Source organism: Panthera uncia, assembly GCF_023721935.1.
Source record: "Panthera uncia isolate 11264 chromosome B2 unlocalized genomic scaffold, Puncia_PCG_1.0 HiC_scaffold_24, whole genome shotgun sequence".
Classification (NCBI taxonomy): Eukaryota; Metazoa; Chordata; class Mammalia; order Carnivora; family Felidae; genus Panthera; species Panthera uncia.
The window spans coordinates 23548697-23560709 of record NW_026057580.1 but is presented as its reverse complement, the minus strand read 5'-3'; the positions used below and the strand labels follow the sequence as shown (position 1 = coordinate 23560709).

At 35.7% G+C, this 12013-nt stretch overlaps 1 protein-coding gene across 4 annotated transcripts in view; it reads left to right on the top strand.

Annotated features, from left to right (window-relative positions):
• COL21A1 (collagen type XXI alpha 1 chain) overlaps positions 1 to 12013 on the top strand; it is a 170118-nt gene that overhangs the window by 97616 nt on the left and 60489 nt on the right. The gene's annotated exons all lie outside the window — the stretch shown is intronic.

The following is a 12013-nucleotide window of genomic DNA, read 5'->3' as shown; positions in this document are numbered from 1 at the left end:
AAAGATGGAATAGGTCAGGGCAGCTTTATAATCTGGGGAGAGTTAAAGGACAGAGTGCAACAGTAGCAGTCAATAAAATTCCTGAAGAAGCAGTGTAAAATCCTCCTGTCTTCTATGTGGCCTCTATGAATCTTTTTAGCCACTGAGAAATCTCTGCCTTTCTTAAACAATGGAGGTATATATTAAGAGGTGATAGGGAGCATGCTGAAGCTGTAGGAATGGCAGACGTCTTATACTTTCATGCTGTGGCGATGTTGAGAGGGATAGCCTGACCTCTGCCAGGTGATGGGGGATTCCACTGAGATCATGAAGATACCTGTTCTGAGGAGTCCGTGTGGCAGACACCTCACTTATATTCTGGTTTACAGGATCACTGCTGTTTTTTAACATTGTCACAATTAGTCTGATTTGGGGATGGCAGGGAGGTAATGAAAGTGTGAGTATATGAATGAATATATCTATGGATGAATGCATACATTTGTCTATTTTTCCCTTTACTTGGGTTTTAGAAACCAGATATAAAAAGGAGGGTGTTTTTTATTCATCTTAAAAGAATTGAAGTAAAGTGCCTGTTTGAAGGTAGAAGAATAGCAATAATTTGATTAGTCACATCTTTAACTGCTCTGTTGGATGGGGTCATGGTACTGTCTTCAACATAGATGGGCATGAGTTTTACCAAGTCATACATTCTCTTGAATAAAATAAGATGAGTGAAGATGATGTGAAGGTCTCTGTTTTCAGTCCAGTAATAATTCCACTCAAGAGTTGCTTGTTTTCTGAAATTTGTTGTTTGGGTATAAAGTCTGATCTGACACAGTCCCTGTGGGCCTGAGATCACCGTGCGCTGTGCCATCTAAATTTCCTCCACATTCCTTGTGGCTTCAGAGTGTTCTTTATCTAGAGTTGCAGTAAATGAATAAGTTAAAGACTTTTCCTTGGTTCTTCCTCTAGAATATACTTCCTTAATTTTCAGAAATAGGAAGGTTGAAAAATAGACCCTGAGATGACTTTGACTTGTGGTGGTACAGGACATTTTTTCCAGGCATCACATAGCATCCTCTGAGAGATTGTTCCACACAACACTGTTCTCCATTAGGATATTTTCCCAGAATCATTTCCATTTTGTGGATTTCTTCTGAGAACTCCCATAGTAGGAGTTTCCACTTAAGATAATTAAAACTACATGCACTTTCTTGCTGGCTTTAGCATTTGTTGCTCCCATATCAGACAGTAGAGTGTGTATAGATTTTGCAGGTCCCCCCCCCCCCCCCCACCGATTTATAAAGTTAAAAAGGAGCACCAATTCACCAAATGGTCTTCAATTGGTAACTCATTTTATAATATGTTTTGAAGCTATTCTTTGGAATTTAAGAAAACGTACTTCAAAACACTTCCTCAACTTTAAGGAGACCCATGTATTTAAATCATAGGGAGAAATATATTTTGTTAAAACTTATATTAAGTTGTGTTGATGGGATGATAGGTATTTATGGGTTTTTGAGTTGAGTATGAAACTTTCTATGGAAAATTCAATTCTCAACACATGGGAGATAGTAATTTATTTTTTTAACCTATCTAAACTTGGTACAAACTCATCACTTCGTTTTTCTGGATTTAAGATATAAAATATGTTAATTATATCTAAGGTCTCATTATGGAGTGAATTACACATTTTGTTTAATTTCCTCTTTAGGTCATTTAACATTGAAATTGTCCCTTCAAGACTTTACTTTCCCATTGTCCTTAGTGTCCATAAAAGAGTATAATGTGAGGAATGAGATTTCCTTACTTCAAATCAATCCCTTACTTTCATGACTGCACTTCCAAAGTCAAAAGATTAAGTGGTATTACAGTGATTTATATGGTTAATTATAATTAGGGAGTGCCTATATACATGTGGAGAGAACAGAATAAAGGACCAACTTAGTATATATTAGTGGTTTTACTTCTTACAATGTCTGAAGACAAAAAAAAAAGAATGTTTAAAAAATTAAAGCCAAGAGTGACATGAGAGGGAGAAATAGAATTGGCTTAGTGAAGTTGCCACTTTTTTCTTCTTTCTCAGAAAAGGAGGGTAATCAAACTGTGTAGCTTTCTGATAACACCACCACCCAAGGCCCAAATAGTGGTGTGCTCATGGCTAGGTTGGAGGGGGGTGAGGGTGGGAGGCTTAAAGCAGTTATGGGTTTATAGACTGGGCTCTGAATTAAGACTGCTTAACTCCCTAGCCATGCTTCTTAATCTATTTAAACCTGGATTTCAAAATCTGGAAAGTGAGTGCTATTGTATTTCTTCATAGTTTTGTTGTGAAGGTTAAATAGGCTATGCACGTACTTGGCCAAAATTAAACACCTATAAATTAGTGATGATAAAGATGATGTTGATGACTGTCTACCCTCTTACTTGTGTATGTGTCTAAATTTTGCCCTCTTTCCTGTTAATATGGATGAACTGTCCATAATGTCCAGTCCTCCTCTTATGTTCTGGATCCTATCCTTCTCCATTACTTTGTGTTATTAATTAGCCCTTCTCTGCTATGTCATGGTTTTTTCTTTCTTAGTTAATTTTTTTACCAATAGCCTAAAGGCTGACCCATCTACAACCAACCAAACTGAACCCCCTCCTCTACCATATAGTCTCCTTTAGTTACCACCCTATTTCTCCTTTCCATTATAGTAGAAATACCCTAGAGAAGTTTGCCTTTATTCTCTCTGCACTTTCTTGCTTCCCTTTCTCCCTTTAATTCACTCTAGTAGGATTTCCATCCCACACTTGTGCTGTGTATTTAGATTAGTATCTACCATCTTTGAAGTCCAGTGGTCAGTGTTTTCCAATGATCTCTGCTTATCTTGCTGTATGTCCCAGCAGCATTTGACACAACAGACTTTTCCCTTCTTCTGTGAACAATTTGTTCTCTTGGCTTCTAAGATAGCACATTTTCCTAGATTTTCTCTTGCCTTCGTTGGTTACATTTTCACTGTTGACTTGTCTTCTATATTCATTCACTAAATGTTGGAGTGTTACCGACTGAGTTCAGTCCTATGCCCTTCCTCTCCTTCCTTAATGAGTCCATTTATTGTAATATTATTAAATATAAACCTTAATGAATATAAATTTATTTGTTAACTATATAAATATACGTATTTGTGATAAGTATATCAATAGCAATATATTTATGTGATCAGTGTTATAGTTAATAAACTAAAAATATTAGATATACATACATATGCATGACGTTTTCTTTTTTTTTATTTAAAAATTTTTTAATGTTTATTTATTTTTGAGAGAGAGCATGAGCTGGGGAGGGGAAGAGAGAGAGGGAGACACAGGATCCGAAATAGGCTCCACGCTTCAGCACAGAGCCCAACACAGGGCTTGAACTCACAAGCTGTGAGATCATGACCTGAACTGAAGATGGATGCTCAACTGACTGAGCCACCCAGGTGCCCCACACATTCTGTTTTCTAATAAAATACTTTGCTTCATCTGAATATGAAGAAACCGAATTGTTGTTAAAACCAGGGATTTTCGGAAAGACTTCTTGTATTTTTTATGAATGGTGTGGTACCACACTTTCCTTCTATATCCTTTTCTTAGAGGCTTTTCTTCCAAAAAAGCAGCACTAATTGTGCCTTCCTTAAATATTCTCTGAAGTCAGGTTTTGTTAAGTGCCTCTTGTGTACATAGGGTGCTCACCTGTGTGTGCCCAGGTGTTTATTACTTCTGTGGATACTTTTACAACGTCTTGATTGTTTTCTGGTCTTGCAGCTTCTTTTCTTTTAAGCCTTTGTAATGGATTCAGCATCTCAGTTTATTAAAAAGAATCATTAATTCCAGGTCCCGCCTCATTTGTTGGCTGCAATGCCTTTTTCTGTCCCATTTTGTTTTTCTTTACTGGCATCCCTTGAGAAACTTGAAACTTACATTTCATTTTTACAGAGTGCTTCATATTTTGTTGGTTCTAAATGCCATTTCTCATCTTCTCTTTTGGGTGTACTCTGTGGTCACTAGGAAGCTATGGCAGTGCCTCTGTAGTAGGAGCTCACGAACCTACCTTTTTCCTAGGCCTGACCAGTTCAGTCATGATCTCCAAACCCAAGGGGATTGCCCATTGCTGTATTAAAGAGAGGAAACATTTTAGCAGATTTAAACAATTTCCAGTAAATCATTAGTGCCTGAGCCTCCCATTTGTTTTTATGGGAGAGAACAAGGAACAACCCAAGATATGTAAGGCTTCTGATGTATTGAGTGCTTGAAGGCGTTCATTGTTGTGTGTACACTTTTTCTGTTTTATTTTTAGACATGTTTTGTATCGATATTATCCATATGCATTTCTTATCACATGAAATCCTCCCAAAAAGCCCTATGAAGTTACTAGAGTAAGCAGTACTATGCCGATTTTATATTAATTGTGAAGTAGGTGATTCCTACTTAACAGCTGGGATGACTGAAGAATGAAGAACTTAAATCATTTGTCTAAAGTTACTCAAGAATCAGGGGGTTGAAATAAAATGTCTTGATTTTAGTCTGTTTTTTTTTTGTTGTTGTTTGTTTTCTGCATTGGCCAGAATAGTTTTGAACCATGTGACTTGTTCATTTTTCACCCTATTGCCTGCACTGCACCCTATTGCCTTCACTGGATGTGAAGGAATTCAGGCATCCTGAATGCCTGTCAGTAGCCATGCAGATAGGTGGACGGGGGAACTGGATGAAAGAGATTAGATTGTACCGATTGTGCCATGAGAGACGACTCCTGTTTCTCCATCTCTCTCAAGTGAAGGGAGATTGTTCACTCTAGATCATAGATTATCAGACTTTTAAGTTGTGAGCTCTTTGCAGTAAAAGACTTTTGGGCATGTAGTTCCATGTACATCTATGAACTATATGCCTATGCTACTGAACAAAGCATTATATGCATTAAAAACACATGCATACACTGAGAAGTTTTTGAAGAATGAGGTTTTTAAAATAATAGTTTTCATATTCTCTTAACAATGCACATAAATAATCGTGACTTTGAAAACGATATGATTCTAGATCAGATTATAGGATGGACAAGCTCATCAAAGCCATGTTCATGAGTCATGAGAGTTTTGGAAGCAACCTGTGGAATTGGAACCATCTTACTGTAAATCTTGGTATACTCTTTGAATCTACTCTTTTGTAAGCTCGGGTGCAATCAGGACTGTGACTCCTCAAAATAATTATTTTATTGGAATATTTTTGGAAGAATCAAAAGTATTTACCATATTTTAGAAAATGAAAATATTTTGCATATTCAGCAAATTATCATTAATTAGAAGCACAGCATCAGCTTAGGATACAGTAGTAGAGCTCTGATCTGACAGCATGAAGCCTACTTAGGATTCTCTCTCTCTCTTTTCCTCTGCCCTTCCCCCACTGGTGCTTGTTCTTTCTCTCTCAAAAAGAAGAAAAAAGTTTCATACTCAAAATCTCTATAAGTTACAGGGGAGTTAACAATTCATGAAAGAAACTATAGGCAGAAGGTTAATCACAGCTATATATTTTACGGGCTGTACTTATCCACTGTAAGAAATCTCTAAATTAGGGATGTTCTGGTTCTTAATATGTTGCTGTGTGTGTTTGTGTGCGTGTGTGTATGTGTGTATGTATGTATTAACACTACTGGAATGAACATCTTTGTATATATTTCTCATATCCCAGTATTTTTTTTCTGAGAATATCCATAGGAAAACATCCTGGAACTGGAATTTATTATAGGATCAAAGGATTAAATGCATAATTAAACTTTGATACAAATTGCCTATTTAACTTGTAATAAGTTTGTACCTCCCAGCAAGTGTGTGAAAATGTTTGCTCACAGTCTTTTTTACAATTTATTTGGAGAAAACACATGCATGGGGGAGGGGCAGAAAGAGAGAGGGAGAGAGAGAATCCCATGCAGGCTCTGCGCTGTCAGTGCAGAGCCTTATGTATAGGGGCTGGATCTCACATGTATAGGGGCTGAGGGATCATGACCTGAGATGAAATCAAGAGTCAGACACTTAATGAACTGAGCACCCAGGTGCCCCATCTTTCTTCAAACTCTTCAAATTCAAACTGAATTTCATTAAGGTTTTTAGTTGTCATCAGTACAAGTTATAAATAGTATTGGTCTGATTTGCATTTTTGTATTAGTAATTAAGGTAGAGTACTTTGTCATGGACATTTTGTTACTTCTTTGTAATATGCTTTTTAGTCATATCTTTTTTTTTTTTTTTTTTTTTGCTTTCTACTGGGCTGTTGATTTTTTTAAAAGCTGATTGTTATTTACAGTTCATAAATTGTATGAAAATATTTTTTCCTGGTTTATATTATGTATTTTGACTTGGCTTTTGGAATCTCAGCCACACATAAAATTTAAATATTTATGTAGGTAGAGATATTTTTTTTCTCTCCTTATGTTTGTGTCTATATAGAAGGATTCCACATTATAACATTTTGAGTATATATTTAGACCTTGTTAATTTATATTTTAATCTTTAAAATTTTGTTGTTTCGAGTAAAGGTAGATGAGTAGTCATATTTTTCCCTCTCTTTTCCTAAATGGATATCCAATTGCCACAACATTTATGGAATATCACTTTTTTCTCCATTTATTTGAAAACTCATCATTATTACTAAATTTCCATTTTCATTTGGGTCTGGTGTTTTTGGCTTTCCATTCTGTTCCATTTATCTGTCTACATCCTCTCCAACACCAAATTGTTCTTAATTGTTGTCACTTCATAATATGATTTAATATTGGCAGTCCTAGTACTTCCTCATTATTCTTCTTCATCAAAATTTTCCTGGCTATACTTGCATGCTTATTTTTTCCAGATAAAGCTCAATATCTTTCCTTCAGTATTTTAGAAATTCCTATTCATGTTTTAATTAGGATTCCTTTGAATTTATGGATTAATTACAGAATCATTGACATAATTTCAATATTGAGTTTTCCTATTTAAGATTATGACTTATTTAGTCTTTTATTTTCAATCTTGAAACTTAATAAAATATTAGAGTTTTTCCATAGTGGTCCTAAACATTATTCAGGTTTATATCTTAGAATTGTTATGTCCTTTGTTTCTATTATAAATGGAACCTTTTCTTTAATATATTTTCATTTTGGTTAGTATTTATATATAAAAACCTTTTTATATATTACCTTTTTAAAGCAGCAGTTAACTGAATTAGTGATTTAGGGTATTAGGTATATTGGTGTCTTAGATGTATAATCATACCTAACGATGATTTGTTTTCTTCCTTCTAGTTTTTAATCTCACTTTGTTCTGTATTTCGTCTAAATTCAGTGGCTAGTCACAACTGGATAGAAAAACATTAAAAATGGTGATGTTGGGTGACTGTTTTTCTTAAAGTTTCAAACAGTTGTGGAGTCTTTTATGGTTTAGGGCTTCTTTGGTAGTACAACTCTCTCAACAGCAGATGAGTATTTCCAATTTTCTATCTTTGGCTTTTGATTCCAGCCAATGGCAGCATCCACAGTCCTTGCTTTAGTCATGGCCCTCTCTGCATTAATTAATTAACTACTGATAATTAATGATAGATGACTTGAATTTATCAGACATCCATTACACTCTTACACTCTTAGGCTTTTTTTTTTTTTTTTTCTTGAGCCATTCTGTCCAGCCTGAAGGAATTTATTGGACCCACACTCACTGATTCAGAGCATTTAAGAATAGTGTTTATGGCCACCCCCTTGATTTGATTCTTCACAGAGGCTATTTTAATTGAACTTCTTTTAAAGGTCCTCTCCAGTTTCAATTTTTACCTATTAGTGATGAGAACAAAGTTGTATCTTACAATCTCCATGTTTTCGGACTTGGTCTATTGCTTTTCATTACTACTTGCAAATTGGCTGATTCTTTTCTGAGCTTCTTTTCTTTTACAGGGTCTTTCAAATATAGCCAATACCAATCACTTCATGATACTAGCATTCTGTTTTCTTAATTCTTTGCCTCTAGCTCTAAGTTAATTTGATGTATTATTTACCTTTGCAAGGTAAAAATTTGTATCAAATATTTACCATTATATTAAATGAATTGCCATTTTCTAAACATAAACTAATTTTTTTCATTCCTCAAAACCAATGCCATATATATTATTTAATACTGTTTTGGCAGTGTCCTTTTCCTACTATACCAAGTTTTGTATTAATTAGCTTAGATTACAGTAGCAGATGACCAAACAAGAGCATTTATTTGTCATTTGCATTTATTTGCATTTATTTGTCTTTTGCATTACATGCCCATTGTGGATAGATTTTGGCTTAACTTTACCACTTCTTTGCAACCACTTATATTAAACCATGGGCATAATTAGGTGAACAATATGGATTTGTACTGCATATATGCACTTAAAAATGGATTTCTTTTTCAGTAAATATCGTATAATATTATAAACATATTTCCTCTTATTTTCTTCATGGTTTCTTTTTTCTAGTTTACTTCATTTTAAGAATTCAGTATATAATACACATACAAAATATGCATTAATTGATTGTTTATGTTATTTGTAAGGCTCCTGGTTAACAGTAGGCTATTAGTAGTTAAATTTTCAGAGTCAGAACTTATGTGTGGATTTTCAACCACATGGCAGTTGGTCCCCCAGTCTCTGCATTGTTCAGAGGTTAACTGCAGTGTGGTTGGGTAACACTTTGTGTTCAGTACTTTGTAGATTGTGTCAATATTCCTCAACCATTTCCTCACTAAATTTCTCTCCTCTCTCTCCTCTCCCCTCTTAACTGCTATGTGTTAATATGTATGCTTTGCCTTTTTATTTTACTTAAAAACTCTTGCTTGTACATGTGAGGGTAGCTTTGTCCAGATTTTCAATTTTTCCATCCGAATGTCGGTGAATGCTGCTGGTCTTTTCATTTCATCTGAGATTGGTTTGTTATCTCTGGTAAATTAAAGTTTGAGGATTATGTCTTCTATAACCTGTAGCCAGAGAATGGAAGTCTTAGTTGGGACTTTGTGCAGTCTTAATAGGGAATCCTAATTTTCCCCCTTTCTTCTGTATTTTTATCAAGTATTTATTATCCCCCTAAATTCCGTTTTATCAAGAGTGTAACTTAGTCTATCCTGACCATCAAGGAGTTGTTTCAGCTCAGTCAAGAGCTAGCTCAGGTAGTCTTTAATCTTTTCTCTCTATAGAAACGGTTACTACTCCTACCTGCCCCAAGCATAAAGGAAAAAAAAATTTTTTTCCAAAAGGTAGTTTTGGTTCTTGAATTAGGAGTCTACATATACATGGTAGGGGAAAGAAATACCCAAATACCCAGTTTTCTTGTTTCTCTTGTTTTCCCCCTAAATTTATTTTTTTCTTTTATTCCTTGGTTAAATTGTTGGATTTTAGGACTAATAAGCTCTGGAATGTGTGGACTTTTAGTGGATCTTCTCTCTCTCTCTCTCTCTCACTCTGTCTCTCTCTCTCTCACACACACAGATCGTTTTTAATCTTTACTGGAAAATTTAACTAGTCAAGGGAAAGCTATTACCCATGAGAAAACATTCTTTACAAGCCAAAAAAAAAAAAAAAATTCCTGTTTAGACCAGAAACAGACCCTGAAATGCAGTGATGTAAATGAGAAAGAAGTTTATTTTTCTCATGTAGTCAGTTTATGTACTTATTCAAGGACTCAGGTTTTTCCTTCTTATTGGTCTAGTCTCCTTGAGAATGTTGTTCTCTTCTACACAGTCAAGGCTATATCACTGGTCACTGTCTTACCTGCATTGTAATCTGATGGAAAGGGAGAAAGAGAAGTCATAACAATATTTTTAATCAATTATGTGAAGTTGCATGTCATAGTCCCCCACACATTCTGCTAGCAAGAACTTAGTTATGTGGCCATTCACTGCAAAGAAGACTGGGAAGTATAGTCACTAGTTAGGAAGCTATGTGCCCAGATAAAAATCTTCTCTTGGTAGTATAAGGCGAATAGATTTTTGGATATAACCATTAGTTAGTATACTTTTTGTATCAGATACACTTATAAAGTAAAGGATCCAAATGTAATACAGATGGATCTGAAATATAATGTAACTTCTGTTTTTTATTTTCCATCAATTATTATGGGAGACGATAAGGGAATTCCTGGACTTTCAGCCCTGGCTCCTTCTCTGTAAAAATTTATTTTATAATGGCTCCCATTCTTTCACTAATGGAAAATCAAGGAATATTTCTGTGGAAATAGATCTGTTGTTAAAATTAAAGCTGCTTTTTTTTAATTAAGGCCAATATTGTATTAGTCTAGACAGATAAGTACATTCCCAGATTTTCCTGCAATTAACCAGAGTGGATAAGGAATGAAATTGGTTCAGAATAAAACAGGATAAGTCTGAATGAATATTGGGGCCCTACACAAGAGGTCATAGCAACCCTGTCCAGGAGGTTTAAAGCATCCTAGTGGAAAGTGTCCATGGGAATAATTGGAAATGATACCATGTACGTACTTTTTCAACTTGTATCTTCCTTCTTTTGTGTCTGTCCTGCTGTCTCCTGTAACAGTGGACTGTTGTGAACCTATCTCCTACAGGGCAAGGTGCTCTGGATATTACTATTGAAGTATCAATAAGTCACTAGGGCTTCTTGATGAAGATGAAGGGTAAAACATACACATTTTCTCTATTTCTTAAACTCCCACGAAGACCCAAGGAAGCTCAATCTTAAAATAGAAAGAGATACGATTCATTTAAGAGAGAATACTGTTTGTGTGTGTGCACACACATACATGTGCACACATGCACGCAGGTACCCCAAAAGCTTAGGAAATGGTAATACAAAGTATTCTTGAAAATAGAGGTGGATTGAAGGTAGAGCTAAAAATGAAAACATGGTTGAATATTCCTTTAAGAACAGTGAGATCCTGCTATCCCTTCCTCACCTCTGTGTAGTTAAGTGAATTTCCCTTCTACCGTGGTAGGACTTGAAAGTTTATTATCTGGGGAGGATAAGACTGAGGGTTTCTAGACTGGAAAGAAAAGGTGGAGATGTACAAAACTATAGGCAAAGAAGATCTTTCTATGGGGAATCCGCTGATATCCAGAGCTGTTTAGTGAAATGACCCAACCACACCATGTATAGAGAATCTCAATGAGCAGCACTCAGTGAGAGCTTATCATCAGCTTCCAGGTGAACTGACCACCAGGAACCAGAAAATATCTTAGGAAAATTAAAGATACCAAAAAGTCTAAAGAAACTGACAAAAGACGTGTGAAGAAGACTTGGAAAAATGGTCATTAATGCCCTCAGAGATGCAGAACTCCTGATAGATCCTGCTTCAGCTGAGCTCCTTGATAGGACACACTGCGTCTTCAGGGCCAACACAGAGACAGTCCTGTAGCATGTGATCCACTTGTACACCACATTCCAGATCTTTGGTCCTGGCACTCCTTGTACAGACCACCCCAGGCCCATTCCCACGGTCTGCAGGCCTCTTTCTTGTCTGTGTCTTGCTGAGAGCCTTTTAACACAGTATGCTTAGAGGTAGCCGAGGGAAGGTTGTTTATGTGAAATGTGGATGGAGTTGGGTGTGTGGTCTGAGTCCACATGTGTAAGCATGGGGTCATTATGGATGAAAAGTCTTCCATAGTGCTTAGCATAATGGATGATTATAGGCCACATCCATGCTTAATATTATACAGTTTTACACTGTAACACACCCTAACCAAAAGGAAGATCCTACAAGCATTCCAAGAGGGAAAACACTACAACCACCCCCCAAAAATATGCCATATACAAATGATCAGAATCAGAAAGGCTTCAAACATCTCACTGGTGACACTGATGTCAAGAAGAGAATGGAGCAGGGCCTACAGATGTCTGAAAGAAAAATCTAAACCATACTTTTATATGTGAATTAATTACTTAAGTGAATATGATAAAGTTATTTTCAGAAATTTAAGGTTTCAAAAGATTGTCTCCCATAAATTCCTTTTGAGGAAGCTATTGGATGATGTATTCCCCTAACAAGGGAATAAATACAGAT